Genomic DNA, 17,169 nt, shown 5'->3' with positions numbered 1-17,169 from the left:
TAAAAAGCATTTAAGTTATCGAAGTGCTAAATAATTTAGATTAATTAAGGTTCATAATTATACGTTAGACCTAAAGAAATTTCTTAAAGATATACAAAAATTAGAATTTAGAAGTAAGCTCAAGAAACAAATTTATTGTAGTTCATCTTCATTCTATTCATTTTGGGTAAGTGAAAAGGTTTATGGGAGTTGTAGTTTGTTATACAATTGTTTGTTTCAAGTATGTGTTTAAATTTATTCTCAGGGTTTTTGTTGAAAGAATTTCATTGGTAAAGTGAAATGTATAATGTAACCTTTAATATTTCGATGTTTGGTGGTAAAATATATTTTATTGTATGACTGTTGTATGCTGGGAATGACGTAAGGTGAAAGGTCGCAAACCGCGGGAGAGAGAGAGAGAGACTGAATAGCTGAGCAGAAGTTGCGTCGAGGACTCGCTCCGTGTTTAGTGTTTAAACTGTAAAATAGAACGTGACAAACGTTGTATATTTGCCAGTTGGACTTTGTTTATGTTTTGTGCACACAATCGGACTGAATTGTGAACTTGGAAACCAAAGACTTTGTAGTTCTTGACGTTTTGCCAAAGCTAACATTTCGCCGCAGAGAGGATGCCTGTGTCGAGTGAGTGATTTCCAGTCCATGGACATCGCGTGTGAGAGACTGCCTGTCTGTGACGGTGTGGTAATCGACGGAAGAACTGTCATTCGGGATTAAGGTATCTTTAATAGTTTTTTTTTCTTGCTCCAAAGGGAGTGAAGGGGTCATTTTGTTTGGCCACACCGAACACAAGCGTCGCTCCAGGCCTGCAACGGTTAGGTTTTAGCTTATTTGCCGGCTAGTACTGGGGTGGGGTGAATCACGTGTGAGTGTGTGTGTGCGCGTGGGCCCGCGTGTGTGTTTCTTGTTTATGTGTTATGTACGGTATTTTAGCCTACTGTTGAATGTTAGTTAAAGTGAGGTTAATGTAGCCTACTAGTTTCTAAGCTCTTACTACATTTTGAGGCTATTGAGGTACATTTAACTTTTTGATTTCTTTTACATTTTGAGGTTAATTCAAACTTGAGGTTTGAGGTGATTTAATTTTACTCAATAAGCTAAGTAAGTATTTGTTGAATACTTTTCTTCCTTGATACATTTTGTATTTTATTTTTGGTTTATAGTGAGAATTCATTCTTTTGGTGAATTTAATATTTTATTTATTCAGTAAACCCTATTTTTATTTAACATTTTAATAACTGAGTCCTGAGTATTCATTTAGTGTAAGATATCGTTGAGTAATAGATTGAATAGGTAAATGATATTTCATGTGAAAATGGTTTAAGTCAGTTACACAAAAGTAAGTACACAGGGTTGTGGTTTAAAAGTTTATTAGTTATTCAAAGCGCATGTAAAGTTATACAAACAGACATTTAAACAGGAAGTCAGCAAGAATTCCATATATTATATACAGTTAACTAGGATTAATTTAAGAACCCAGGAACGCCCTTTAGTACCAGGAGATAGGCCTAGGGGCGCTACACAAATTGGAGGCACCGCTGGGATACTTTTTGCTGTAATTTCCTTCCTGTTAATGTTGATGATGGTCCAAAGAGCGCTAAGTTGAATTTACATGAATGTCTTTGATCTGGAGTGTGAAGAAAAAAATGGAGTTAGGAAACAGTTCTGCTTTGCAACAAGAGCTGCTGGATTGGTGTAATGATGCATTGGTTCAGCCCGATCATGCATTGCTGTTGTTGGATGTTTCAGCTGATGCTGGCATAGCCTTTATTGAGAGCACAATTGAAACTGTGAAAATATTTGGCAGAGTACGTGTTCGTTCTTCGAAAGAAGGCCCGTCTAAAACAAGTTTGCTGGTGCTTTGTGAATGTCGCGAAAAGATTGATCCTTCTCGTGTCCCTGCTGAAGTATTACCTAAGGATGGTGATCCTCCATGGAAGATTGTGGTTGTCAGAGACAAAGAGCCTGACCCTGATGATTTTTCAGCAAAACTCAGAAAACTTCTACAAGATGAAGGCAAATCTATGACTGATGTTCAAGCTTTGTTTTCCCCTCTTCCTACTAGTTCTCCTGAAGCAGTAATTCGTGCAGTTGGTGAGCTCTTGGAAAAGACAACAAAGCGTTCTGGTGATTCCATTGCTTACAAGCGACTGCGTGTTTTCTCTGGTGTGGTGCCTACCCCGGCGGGAGAAGAAACCATGGAGAATTGGATAGAGCAAGCTAAGTTGATGATAGCAGAAAGTGATTGCGCTGAAAAAGAGAAGCGTAAGCGCATTGTGGAAAGCTTAAAGGGTCCTGCCCTTGAGATTATCAAGGCAGTTAGATTGTCTAATGGTGATGCTAGTGCATCTGAGTACCTTGTTGCGCTTGAAAGTGCGTTTGGGACTTCAGAGTCCGGTGAAGATTTGTATTTTGCGTTTAGACTTCTTCGCCAGAACTCCGGTGAAGCATTGTCTGAGTTTCTCTGTCGAATGGAGAAGTCATTGACCAAAGTAGTTCAGAGAGGTGGACTACAACCTGCACAAGTTGACCGGGTGAGAATTGAGCAACTTCTTCGTGGCGCAGTAGAGTCCGACTTGATGTTGCTGAAGTTACGGCTGAGAGAGAGAAAAGAGTCCCCGCCTACTTTCTTGAAACTACTGAACGAGATTCGGGAGGAGGAGGAAAATGAAGCTGCCCGGTGTAAGCTTGATGCAACGGTGAAACCTGTGATCCCTAAAGCGTCGCTACCACCAAAACCCACTGAGATTCAAGCATTGAAAGCTGAGGTCAAGGAGCTGCGAGCCAAGCTGGAAGAGTCACGCAAGGCCCCGGCATCACCTGAAGCCCCAGAACAGAAAGCAAAGAAGACTTCTGAGAGTGCTGAAGCACGAATAGACCCTGAAGTACAGAGCTTGAAGACTCAAGTCCAGCAACTGCAAAAACAGCTGACTGTAATGAAAGTAGAGAGCAGTACAACCCCAAGAAGAACGACATTTCAGCGGCAAGCTGTGAGCTCTTATGAGAGAAACAGGCCCTCAGTCAGCCGTGATGATTTCTTTTGTTACCGATGTGGTGGCGATGGGCACATTGCCAGCCAGTGCCAAGAATCAGAAAACCCCCCGGAAGTGATTAGAAAGCTACTCCGTGCACTAAAGAGAGCCAAGGGTGGGAAGAGTGAGCCGATTCCACATCCGACTGTGAGCAGAGATGCCCACTGCAAGAAGAGCCATGTTCGCAAACCTGCTCAAAGCAACCTTCCTAGGGGTTTGGTAGGTCCTGCCTCCACTATTTGCGTTAAGATCAATGGCCATTCATGTAATGCCTTATTGGACAGTGGATCTCAAGTCACAATAATATTCGACAAGTGGCAAAAGAAATACTTGCCCAATGTTCCCATCCACCCCATCACTGGTCTTTCGATATGGGGTTTGAGCTCCTCCAGCTACCCATATCAAGGCTACATAGTAGTAGATGTGGAGTTTCCAGCCACACTTACAGGAGTGAGTGAGTCTATCTCCGTGTTAGCATTAGTTTGTCCCGAGCCAAGTGGCCCAGACAATATTCCTGTCATCATTGGGACGAATGCCAACTTATTCCATCGTTTAGCTGCTCTGTGCAAAGATGCTGACATTCCAGACTCACAGGCTTGCATTTTCAGAATTTTGCCACAGACAAAACAAGTGGAACTCTCCCATAGCCAAGAGATGGATGTGGAAGAGCCGAAGGGGGAAGTAAAATGGATGGGTCCCGGTCCTCTATCTGTTCCTGCCAGAGGTGAACGATATGTTGTCTGCAAAGTTGGATGCAAGGAACCCTTAGAAAAAGACATTGTCATGGTTGAAACACCTCTTTCTGTGACACTACCTGCTGGAGTGCTCATTCAGCCGGTGGTGCTAACGTCATCTGAACTAAATGTCAACAGTTTCGAAGTACTGCTGAGAAATGAGACATTGAGAGAAGTCACTATGTTGCCTGGAACCGTTCTTGCTCATGTGTATCCCACTGACACAGTTATGATGGCCCAGAGACCTAAATCTACATCCAAGGTTCTTGATGAGACGTTGTTTGATTTTGGTGAATCTCCGATTCCAGAGGTCTGGAGAAAAAGGCTGAGTCAGAAGCTGTCTAAAAGAGGTAATGCATTCTCTCTTGATGAGTGGGATGTGGGTCTCGCCAAGGGTGTGGAGCACCACATAAGACTCAGTGACCCCAGACCATTTAGAGAAAGATCCAGACGCATAGCCCCAGCGGATATAGATGACATACGCCGCCACCTGAAAGACCTGCTGGCAACAGGCATCATCAAAGAATCCAGAAGTCCATATGCGTCGCCAATAGTAATTGTCCGAAAGAAGAACGGAAGTGTTCGCATGTGCATTGATTATCGCACATTGAACAACAGAACAATCCCTGACCAGTACACCACTCCGCGGATTGACGATGCCTTGGATTGCCTGTCGGGCAGTCGTTGGTTTTCTGTGTTAGACCTCCGGAGTGGGTACTACCAGATACCCATGTCTGAAGAAGACAGGGAAAAAACAGCCTTCATATGTCCCCTAGGGTTCTATGAATTTCAAAGGATGCCCCAAGGCATAACTGGAGCCCCGGCAACCTTTCAACGGTTGATGGAGAGAGCTGTGGGTGACATGCATCTGCTTCAGGTGATTGTCTATTTAGATGACATCATAGTATTCGGACGAACCTTAGAGGAGCATGAAGAACGACTACTGAAAGTGCTTGACAGACTTGAAGAGTGTGGTCTGAAGATATCACTTGACAAGTGCCAGTTTTGTCAGCCACAAGTAAGGTATGTTGGACACATAGTTTCTGCACTAGGAATAGCCACCGATCCTGAGAAAGTGAGTGCTGTCAAGAACTGGAAGTTGCCTACAGATCTGAGATCTTTAAGATCGTTTCTCGGATTCTGCGGATACTACCGAAGGTTTGTTAAGAACTACTCAGCCATAGTTCGACCACTCACTGAGCTCACAAAGGGCTACCCTCCTAAGAACAGGCACAAGGCTGCCCAAGAGAAGAAGTATTACTTCAAAGAAGGAGAGCCGTTTGGGGAGCGCTGGGACGAAGAGTGCACCAAGGCATTTCATAATATCATTCACTGCCTCACTCATGCCCCAGTGCTAGCATTTGCTGACCCATCAAAACCATATGTACTCCATGTAGATGCAAGTCTGAATGGTTTAGGCGCCGTCCTCAATCAAGAATATCCTGATGGTCTGAGGCCTGTTGCTTTTGCAAGCCGCAAACTCAGTGCCCCTGAGCAGCGCTATCCCATTCATCAATTGGAATTCCTCGCATTGAAATGGGCGATCGTGGACAAGTTTCATGATTATCTTTATGGGGCTAAATTCACAGTGAGAACAGATAATAACCCACTCACATACGTCCTAACAACGGCCAAGCTCAATGCAACTGGACATAGGTGGTTGTCAGCTCTCGCTACCTACGATTTCAAAGTCCAATACAGACCAGGTCGACACAATATTGATGCTGATCTGCTTTCCCGTCAGTTACCATCCACTGAAGTGTCACCTGACTGGGATGAGATATCTTCCCCTGGGGTTAAAGCCATCTGCCAAATAACCACTCCATACCTGAAAGCTGAGTCAAACAGACTGATAGATCAATTAGGAGCCAATTTCAAGAGTGTTCCTAGCGTCTATGCCTGTCCGACACAGTTGGAGATAAGCAACTTGGAACAATTGAGCCACCATGAGTTGAGAAGAGCTCAAGAACAAGATTCAGTCATAGGTGCAGTAAAGAAAGCAGTCGAGACTGGCCAGCTTCAGTCTATGGCCAAGAATCAAGATCCAAGTATAGTGCTCCTGCAAAGACAAAGTCCCAAGCTGATTGTGAAGAATCACCTTCTCTTCAGAGTGGTGAACAAACAGTCTGGATACAAAAGACAACAGTTAGTCTTACCTGAGAAATACCGTCAGATGGTCCTGCGCTCCCTACACGATGACACTGGACACCTTGGAGTTGAACGGACGACTGAACTCCTGAAGGAACGATTTTACTGGCCGAGAATGACCACTGAAATTGAAAGTTACGTCAAGAACTGTGGGAGATGCATCGCAAGGAAGTCAATTCCACAACGAGCTGCTCCATTGAGTCAAATCACAAGTACAGGTCCACTTGACCTAGTTTGTATAGACTTCTTGTCTATTGAGCCAGACTCCCGAGGGATTGCAAATGTGTTGGTCGTAACAGATCATTTCACCCGCTACGCCCAAGCTTTCCCGTGTAAAGATCAAAAAGCTATGACTGTAGCCAAGACCCTGTTTGAGAAATTCTTTGTGCATTATGGATTACCTTCACGAATCCATTCCGATCAGGGAAGAGACTTCGAAAGTCGCCTTATCAAAGACCTTTGTGTGATGTTGGGCATCCGTAAGTCTCGAACCTCACCATACCACCCGCAAGGTGATGCACAACCAGAAAGATTCAACAGGACGCTACTGTCAATGCTAGGAACTTTGGATCCTGTGAAAAGGTCACAATGGAGTCAGAGCATCAGTCAACTAGTCCACGCGTACAACTGTACGAAGAATGAGGCTACTGGCTATTCGCCATACTTACTCATGTTTGGAAGAGAAGCCCGCTTGCCTATTGACGTATGCTTTAACACTTCTGCTGATGGGAAGGATGCAGTGAAGTACCAGCAGTATGTGGAGAGCATGAAAAAAGAACTGCAGAATGCGTACAAGCTTGCATCCGACGCTTCACAAAAGAACCATGATAGAAACAAGAAAAACTTTGACAGAAGAGTGAGACATCATACTCTGGAGCAAGGAGACAGAGTGTTGATAAAGAATCTGGGATTGACAGGTAAACACAAGTTACAGGATAAGTGGAATTCATTGCCATACATTGTCGTGAAGAAATTGCTAGACTTACCTGTTTACAGATTGAAACCTGAAAGAGGAATGGGAGGTATACGGACACTTCATAGAGACCACCTGTTACCCATAGGAGAGTCTGTGAGGTTGCCGACCCCCGAAGAGAGCAAACAGACCCCTCATCGCCCTGTGACCAGAACCCAAACAGATCAGAAGCGGGTAAGAAAGGAAACAAGGAGGGAGGAAGTCAGAGAAATGAATGCGGAAGATGGATTTGAAGAGTCCTCATCTGATGAGGAACAGGATGTGTCGTATTTCCCTCCGAGAGATGATGTGAGCGAACTGTTCAGACCAATACCTTCTGTTGTTCCTGAGAGAGAAATCTTACCTGAGAGTATCCCAGTGTCTGATGACTTGGAGCAAAGCCATGCTCAAGAAGTTGGAGAAGCTGGAGAAACCCTTGTGGATGATAAAGCAGGAAGTAGTCTACAACCACAACCAGACACTGTGGACGCCTCAGAGTCTGACGGGGGAGAACATCCTTCTGAGTGTGAAGTGGTTGAAGATGAAGTGTCTGTGGAAGAACTTACCTGTGAGAAACGTCCTAGAAGGCAGGTAAAACCTGTGACACGCTTTACGTATGATGAGTTTGGGAAGCCAGTTTATAAGCCCCTTACTGTGGTTTCCATAAGTCAAGAGCCTGAGAAGAGGAAGTGCAAAACACTTTGGTGTCATCCCATGGCCAAATGTTTTAGATGCTCTCTTGCTAATCCTTGCCCTGAAAGAAGAGGATTTATTCATGTCTAAATGATAGCGCATGAGGACATGCTAGCCTTCAGAAGGGGGAGGGTGTAGCCCAGTGCTAAAAAGCATTTAAGTTATCGAAGTGCTAAATAATTTAGATTAATTAAGGTTCATAATTATACGTTAGACCTAAAGAAATTTCTTAAAGATATACAAAAATTAGAATTTAGAAGTAAGCTCAAGAAACAAATTTATTGTAGTTCATCTTCATTCTATTCATTTTGGGTAAGTGAAAAGGTTTATGGGAGTTGTAGTTTGTTATACAATTGTTTGTTTCAAGTATGTGTTTAAATTTATTCTCAGGGTTTTTGTTGAAAGAATTTCATTGGTAAAGTGAAATGTATAATGTAACCTTTAATATTTCGATGTTTGGTGGTAAAATATATTTTATTGTATGACTGTTGTATGCTGGGAATGACGTAAGGTGAAAGGTCGCAAACCGCGGGAGAGAGAGAGAGAGACTGAATAGCTGAGCAGAAGTTGCGTCGAGGACTCGCTCCGTGTTTAGTGTTTAAACTGTAAAATAGAACGTGACAAACGTTGTATATTTGCCAGTTGGACTTTGTTTATGTTTTGTGCACACAATCGGACTGAATTGTGAACTTGGAAACCAAAGACTTTGTAGTTCTTGACGTTTTGCCAAAGCTAACATTTCGCCGCAGAGAGGATGCCTGTGTCGAGTGAGTGATTTCCAGTCCATGGACATCGCGTGTGAGAGACTGCCTGTCTGTGACGGTGTGGTAATCGACGGAAGAACTGTCATTCGGGATTAAGGTATCTTTAATAGTTTTTTTTTCTTGCTCCAAAGGGAGTGAAGGGGTCATTTTGTTTGGCCACACCGAACACAAGCGTCGCTCCAGGCCTGCAACGGTTAGGTTTTAGCTTATTTGCCGGCTAGTACTGGGGTGGGGTGAATCACGTGTGAGTGTGTGTGTGCGCGTGGGCCCGCGTGTGTGTTTCTTGTTTATGTGTTATGTACGGTATTTTAGCCTACTGTTGAATGTTAGTTAAAGTGAGGTTAATGTAGCCTACTAGTTTCTAAGCTCTTACTACATTTTGAGGCTATTGAGGTACATTTAACTTTTTGATTTCTTTTACATTTTGAGGTTAATTCAAACTTGAGGTTTGAGGTGATTTAATTTTACTCAATAAGCTAAGTAAGTATTTGTTGAATACTTTTCTTCCTTGATACATTTTGTATTTTATTTTTGGTTTATAGTGAGAATTCATTCTTTTGGTGAATTTAATATTTTATTTATTCAGTAAACCCTATTTTTATTTAACATTTTAATAACTGAGTCCTGAGTATTCATTTAGTGTAAGATATCGTTGAGTAATAGATTGAATAGGTAAATGATATTTCATGTGAAAATGGTTTAAGTCAGTTACACAAAAGTAAGTACACAGGGTTGTGGTTTAAAAGTTTATTAGTTATTCAAAGCGCATGTAAAGTTATACAAACAGACATTTAAACAGGAAGTCAGCAAGAATTCCATATATTATATACAGTTAACTAGGATTAATTTAAGAACCCAGGAACGCCCTTTAGTACCAGGAGATAGGCCTAGGGGCGCTACAGTTGTTTGGAGTATGACCAACTGTTGCAAAAAAAGTCTTGTCATTTCAGGGAATGACATTTTTAAATTAATCACAATTCAAAAGGCTTAAACAAGCTACACATTATTCAGTGAGAATTGTCAAATGTACACTTTCTTTTCACATATTCACACTTTCACATACATTTAGACTTTCATTCTATATATATTCAGACTTTCATTCTATATATTCAGACTTTCATTCTATATATATTCAGACTTTCATTCTATATATATTTAGACTTTCATTCTATATATTCAGACATTCATTCTATATATATATTCAGACTTTCATTCTATATATTCAGACATTCATTCTATATATATTCAGACTTTCATTTTATATATTCAGACATTCATTCTATATATTCAGACTTTCATTCTATATATTTCATTCTATATATATATATTCAGACTTTCATTCTATATATATTTAGACTTTCATTCTATATATATTCAGACTTTCATTCCATATATATTCAGACATTCGTTTTATATATTCAGACTTTCATTCTATATATTCAGACTTCATATTATAAATATAATTATTTCCTGAACGGCTTGCCATAATATATATAGTGAATAGTGAAATTCAACAAGCTTTTTTGTTTCAAAAACATTTGGTATTATTCTACTTCCATACATGCCTCAGTCACAATAAGAATTATGTCTATACAAAGCTTGCAATGTGAAATTTAAATTAAAACAAATATTTTATGATTATGTAATCCGTATGAAACCAAGAAGAGGAATAGAGATAATCTGTTCAAATGTAGCTTTTTATAATCTGTATGAGTGCTTCCTATGAGGAAAGGACTACCTTTATAAAAAATAAGTATAGGCCTACTTAAGTAAAATATACTTTACATGTTACACTTGAATTACCTTTTTCATAAAGGGAGGCATAATAATGAAAATATCGCTCTACTTGATTAATTAAAATGAAAAAATGTTAGGGGTTTATCATGAATAATATATTTTTTTTTATAAAATACTTTTTGTACAATATATATATATATATATATATATATATATATATATATATATATATTCTGAGATGATTTGTTATTAGAACAGCAGCTATCTTTAGCATCTGTTCTGCACTTCATCAAACTTATGAGAAGTTACCAAGCAGATTTGAAAGTTTTCAGGCTCATCCTCCATCCTTATGTGCCCTCTACAGACAGACAGAGGAACTAACTGCACTGCTGTGGCTGCATTCTCTATGTTCCCAGATGAAATAAGACAAGGACATGTACATTTAATGCAGGCTCATAAAACATTTTGGAAGAGGGAGGGGTTGACCTAGAAACATGGGTTTGTCGACAGTGGGAAAAGAGCCCTAAAGCGCTTTATTGGGGCTGTGCAGAAATCCTAAATCTAAACAGTGGAGGGCAGTGAGCTCTGAGGCTTTTATACACCAAGCAAAGAACGGGTGAATTTCTTTCTTCTTGCAACCTCTCTGTCTCGCTCACTCGCTCTCTCAATTTTTTTTTCCTACTCAACCATGACAGAAAGTTTCTGACTGGATTTTTTTTGTTCTGTCTTTTGTTCTGGAAGTTCTGTCTTCCCTCTCTCTGTCTCTTCTCCCACTTACCCTCTTTTGACATATAATGGTATAACAAATAAATATATAAATAAATCAACAGTAAAACAGTAATCAGCTCACATCATTTCACAGTATGATTGAGAGTGCTGCCTGACACATTCGTCTCAGACGAGAGAGTACACTTAAGAACCTTAGATTTATAATGCATTTAGGGGTGTGGTCCTGGTCAAGACAATCTCCTGAACTCCAAACTGAATGTCAGAATGGGAAAGAAAGGTGATTTAAGCAATTTTGAGCGTGGCATGGTTGTTGGTGCCAGACGGGCCGGTCTGAGTATTTCACAATCTGCTCAGTTACTGGGATTTTCACGCACAACCATTTCTAGGGTTTACAAAGAATGGTGTGAAAAGGGAAAAACATCCAGTATGCGGCAGTCCTGTGGGCGAAAATGCCTTGTTGATGCTAGAGGTCAGAGGAGAATGGGCCGACTGATTCAAGCTGATAGAAGAGCAACTTTGACTGAAATAACCACTCGTTACAACCGAGGTATGCAGCAAAGCATTTGTGAAGCCACAACACGCACAACTTTGAGGCGGATGGGCTACAACAGCAGAAGGCCCCACCGGGTACCACTCATCTCCACTACAAATAGGAAAAAGAGACTACAATTTGCACAAGCTCACCAAAATTGGACAGTTGAAGACTGGAAAAATGTTGCCTGGTCTGATGAGTCTCAATATCAGTTGAGACATTCAGATGGTAGAGTCAGAATTTGGCGTAAACAGAATGAGAACATGGATCCATCATGCCTTGTTACCACTGTGCAGGCTGGTGGTGGTGGTGTAATGGTGTGGGGGATGTTTTCTTGGCACACTTTAGGCCCCTTAGTGCCAATTGGGCATCGTTTAAATGCCACGGCCTACCTGAGCATTGTTTCTGACCATGTCATCCCTTTATGACCACAATGTACCCATCCTCTGATGGCTACTTCCAGCAGGATAAATTGGTTTCTTGAACATGACAATGAGTTCACTGTACTAAAATGGCCCCCACACATCACCAGATCTCAACCCAATATAGCATCCCTTACGCAACAAAAATATATTTCTCAATATATTACGTGACAATATATTTCATGTGTCTCCATATATTGTGAAACTGACATAGTAATATATCATATGATATATTATATAATAATATATTATATATGTAAGTTATATATTGCAATATATGGGACAATACTGCAATTATTGCCGTTTTCATATATTGAATAAATACATATTATTATACTATTTAATATATTGTTATGTATATTGAAATATATCCCACATTATATTAAATTATATATTGGAAGAGGCATTGTATATATATGTAAATATATATGTAAAATTATATGCAATAATATACCTCAATGTACAAGATAATATAATCAGATTTATATGGGAACATATATTAAATATGTTGAAAAATATATTGATTTATATTACATAATATATTATATAATTATCATATTATATATTGTATACATGGTAAATATGAAATAATCTAGTGTACAATGTCTGTCATATATTTTAAAATATAATAGATTGAATAAGAAATCGATAGTTCACATTAACTGAATGAGGTTTATTTCAAAAGCAGCAGCTGAAGGACAACTGTTCTTCATTGTAAAAAAAATAAAACAGTTTTTAGTGCAACAAAAACAGAACAATCCCTCAGTGGAAAAAACAGGACAACAATCCTTTAGTGCAGTGTTATGTTATGGTGCTAAGAGCCAATAGGAGTGGCGCATTCAGATCGCGCTGGCGCCGCTGCCAGTGTGAGCAGGGGAGAGTCAGATGAGAGCAGATCTGATGAAACAGCAGGCAGCAGCACAGAGCATTTCTCCAAAGCATTTCTTCTCTTAACAAAAACTGTGATTGAGGCCCTGTTTACACGAGAACGCTCGCGGGTGAAAACGTAAAAATATTTTATCAGATGTGCCTTTCGTTTAGACGGCGACGGCGTTTTCGGGGCTTAAAAACGCAAAAAAGTGAAACCACCCTCCAGAGTGGAAATCTTAAAAACGCTCCACCGTCGCGTTTCCGTCTAAATGGTAAAAACGCAAAAGTTTGCTAGACAGTGAAGGCACCGATCAGTGCTTCACATTGCCACCTAGCCGCCTGGAGTGCATACTAAATTGAATTTCACACACTTTTGCGTCACCACATGCACGCAGATTTCCCCCCCGATAACGCTCGTCTAAACGCAGAATAAAAAGTGATCACTTTTGCGTTTTCTCTTCAGATCGTTTCCGTGTAAACGTAGCCTGAGTGTGCTTGGAAAGTTGGACTTTGGTCATGTTGAGGATGAAATGTCATGTGGGGGAATTCAAAGTGGACTCAAAAAAAAAAAATGTTGTATTGCTGCTGTTAATGATCATTTAATTTATAATACTCTCATCTACATTTTACAATATATGAATCAATACATAGCCATAGCCAATACATAGCCCATCCATATGGCTATATAATGTAAAATATAATGAATGTCATGCAAAAATTTGATTTGGACTATTGTTAATCAATCTCTCTGTAAACCTATGCATGAGCTTGCTTAACTCATAAAAAATACTTTGTTTCAATAAACATACATGCAATAAATGTAATACAGTTTTGTTTGTATATCAATGTATTTTAATATATGAATCAATATATACCAATAGGTTGTCCATCCATATATTGCTATATATTTTCAAATATATGAGGAAGTTTCTGATACATTGAAATATATTTTCTAATGTATTGCAATATAAATTCTAGTATATTGCAATATATTTTTGTTTCGTAAGGGATATTTGGGATGTGGTGGAACGGGAGCTTCGTGCCCTGGATGTGCATCCCACAAATCACCATCAACTGCAAGATGCTATCCTATTAATATGGGCCAACATTTCTAAAGAATGCTTTCAGCACCTTGTTGAATCAATGCCACGTAGAATTAAGGCAGTTCTAAAGGCGAAAGGGGGTCAAACACAGTATTAGTATGGTGTTCCTAATAATCCTTTAGGTGAGTGTGTGTATATATATATATATATATATATATATATATATATATATATATATATATATATATATATATATATATATATATATATATATATATATATATATATATATGCAACATTCTGTCATGAAACTTTAGATGGTATAGGACAATAGGTCCCTAACTCAACCTGCTTGCAATCACATCGTTATCTATAGGGCACATATTGGTTCCTGCTATTGGTAGCCAATGAACTTCTGTGCTCAATTTTCAAAAACTGGTTAGCATTTGCCTTAGCAGCGCAGCGCTCTGTCAGAAACCATCCACCTTCTCCTGATCCACCTGTATAGATCTGCTATGGTAATTGATGTTCACCACAAGCATCAGCTGTCTTACTTGCTCCTACTTGTAGTTTACAAATATATTATTTTTGCACTTTAAGTATTGTGGTAGATTTTTCCCTAAACCTAACTATCTGGGGCGTCTCCAAATCGACACCCAATTGATCTTATTACCTGAGGCGTCTCCAAATCGACACCAATACCTTTATCTGGGGTGTCTATAAATCGACACCCAATTCCTTAAACTGGGGCTTCAACTAATTGACACCCAATACCTTTATACTCTAGCTCTTGCGTCTTCAGTCAATAACTAACTTGCTTCCCTAAACTAGCTTACTTCCTGCACAGGAATAATCGACAAACAGACTTCAGCAAATGTCCTTCAAATGCTTTAATCATGGCCGGGAGATCTTCCCGAGCAGTTCTCAGGGAATCTCTTCCAAGAAGCAAGGCTGGAGGATCTCAGACAAATTCCATTGAGAATCCCACAAGATAACACGGATACAACAGTTTTTATAGAATCGAGAAAACAATTAAGACTAACATGTCACCTTCAATATGATTGGTTCAATTGGTTCAAAAGCCCCAACCTTTTCCCTCTTTCACTAGGACAAGCAAACTCTGTTTTTGTGATTACTTATCACAAGGTTTGAGAACTAGTTATCTGTCTAGTTTAATTTCCCCTTTTTGTTATTTATACACACACACACACACACACACACACACACACACACACACACACACACACACACACACACAAACAAAGTCACAAGTCTGCCCCAAAGAGTTTGGAGACATTTAAGAGCATATGAATGTCGTTCCTGCAAGAAAAACAAATGTTAGTTTTCGAGGGAACTCACGCTGTGTCAAGTATTGACACTTTGGGAACACTTATACCAAAACTGCCATACTTAAAATTGTCTCTCTGTGTGAATACTGAGAGCAGAACTAAGACATATGCACCTGCAAACCCGGGCAAGAACCCAAGTCCAAATTGTAAAACTCATGAATGTGAACGGAGAGGATGGGCCTGCTTCATCACAACGTCTTGTAGGGGGACCCCTGACAATAAGGCCTTGGATGCTGCCATGCTCCTGGTGGAATGAGCTCTGACCAGAGACCCCATAAGCAAGAGAGATAGCCTCGACTATCCACTTCCTTAGCCCCCTGGGGTCGGCGGTATCGCTGGCGATACCAGCTCGCTTTTTTTTATCAGTGTAAAAGAGACTCAAAAATACTATGTTGACTTTGATTTTCCATAGAAGTTTCATACATCAATCGATCCTGTTAAGTGTGTATTTTTTTGTGTATACTCACAATAAAAACAAAGTGTTGTGCTTTTTGCCAAATAAAGAAAAATAAACACGAAGCAAGTTCTGCCTTCTTTCTGTCAGTTAAGTCCATTCTGAAACGCGTCCGAAAATGAACCATAACTCAGCGAATACTCTGTAGCGTTTACGACTCTGGGTAAATTTGAATTAGCTCAAGAACCTAGGGAATTTTGGAAATATTAATAACTATGACTCATGGTCATAATTCATAAGTCGCATGTACATTTATTTTATCAATTATCGAGATTATCTTGTTCTGTGACTGGTCTGACCGACATTTAATTCGTCCAGCGAAATAAATGTAAAATCATTACAGTCAAGAAGAGATATTCACAAACTTCAAGAGTTTCATGTCCTGGCCACGGACATCAACTTCCTGAGTTTATTAATTAAAACTACTCAAGTAGTCTATATTTCGAGCTTGTAGCTTGAGATCTTTTGTTTCATTGACTTTAGAATGGTGGATTTTCAAACACAGAGGCAGTGAAAAGTATCTATGAATTTTAATAAATGCAAAACTATGATTATATGAGCTACAAATAGAAACATACGTAAACATGCAAACAATAAACAAACAACATATAACCAAACAATAACATAAGTGATCAGAATGAACTGAAAGAAAGAAAAAAGGGGGAAAAGAGAAGAGGAAGAAGGGTAACTTAATTCGCAGACCTAAGAGAGAGAGAGACCAGGAAATCAACTTTTAGGTTGATAGATAGTACTTGCGAGCTGTTGTACTCTTTCAGTGCGATGCTGGAAAAGGGGACGCGCGCGTGCGCGTGTCCGGCTGGTTTGCGTCTGGCTTCGTCTTCTGGGTCGTTTCGCAAGACGATGTAAAGGCTTACTTGAATTTAAGTTACCGAGAAAATTAGATCATTTCCCTTTTTGAGGGGAAAGGCACGGATGAGCTTAGTTGCAAAGGCAAGGCAGCTACTCGAACATGTGTTGGTCCGAGGAGAAGACTAAGGCCTTCTTCAGATGATCCTTGGAGAAGCGCTGCCGGGGAGGAGAGGAGGAGGTCAGCGGGATCGAAGAGAGAGGAGAGAGAAGAGTGGGGGTCTCTTCCTTTTAACAGACAATCTGTTTACGCCTTGTTTTGTGACAGAGCGAATCAAACTTCTAATCTGTAGCGGGAAGACGTCTTCTTTGTGTGAAGAAAAACACGCCCCCTCTTACCATATGTCTTATGAGGGAAAGGTTTCATACTTCCTCTTAAGATTGTACATACAGAATAATACGTTTTACTGTAATCTAATACATATATATATTTCCGTGAGATCACTACGATTAGAATGATACCAGACATGGTGTACGGACATGGGAATACAGATATGCATTTCTAATGTAGGATTCTGAGCATTTTAAGAGTCAATGGATTTCTATGATAGAACATAGAAAATCTCAATCTGCCATGGAAATTATACACACATAAAAATACATATGAAAAACATGGTTCTTGGATCGCCTGTGTGGAAGTGTATGGAATGTGGGCTTGCAGGAAAAGGATGAGCTGCAGCTTTGGAACCATAAAGGTTTATGACCAGGTTGAGGTCGTATTACAAGACACTATTGAGTGATTTTCTTTCAATGAACCTTCAGAAGTAAAGATTTTACTCTAGCAAGTCGCACCTCTATTATAAATTTGTAATGAATGGTAAAATGACATTTTACTATGTGGAAGTC

Source organism: Scardinius erythrophthalmus (genome assembly GCF_964197995.2).
Source record: "Scardinius erythrophthalmus genome assembly, chromosome: 2".
NCBI classification, from domain to species: domain Eukaryota; kingdom Metazoa; phylum Chordata; class Actinopteri; order Cypriniformes; family Leuciscidae; genus Scardinius; species Scardinius erythrophthalmus.
The sequence above is the reverse complement of the archived record's forward strand: the minus strand, read 5'-3'. Positions refer to the sequence as shown.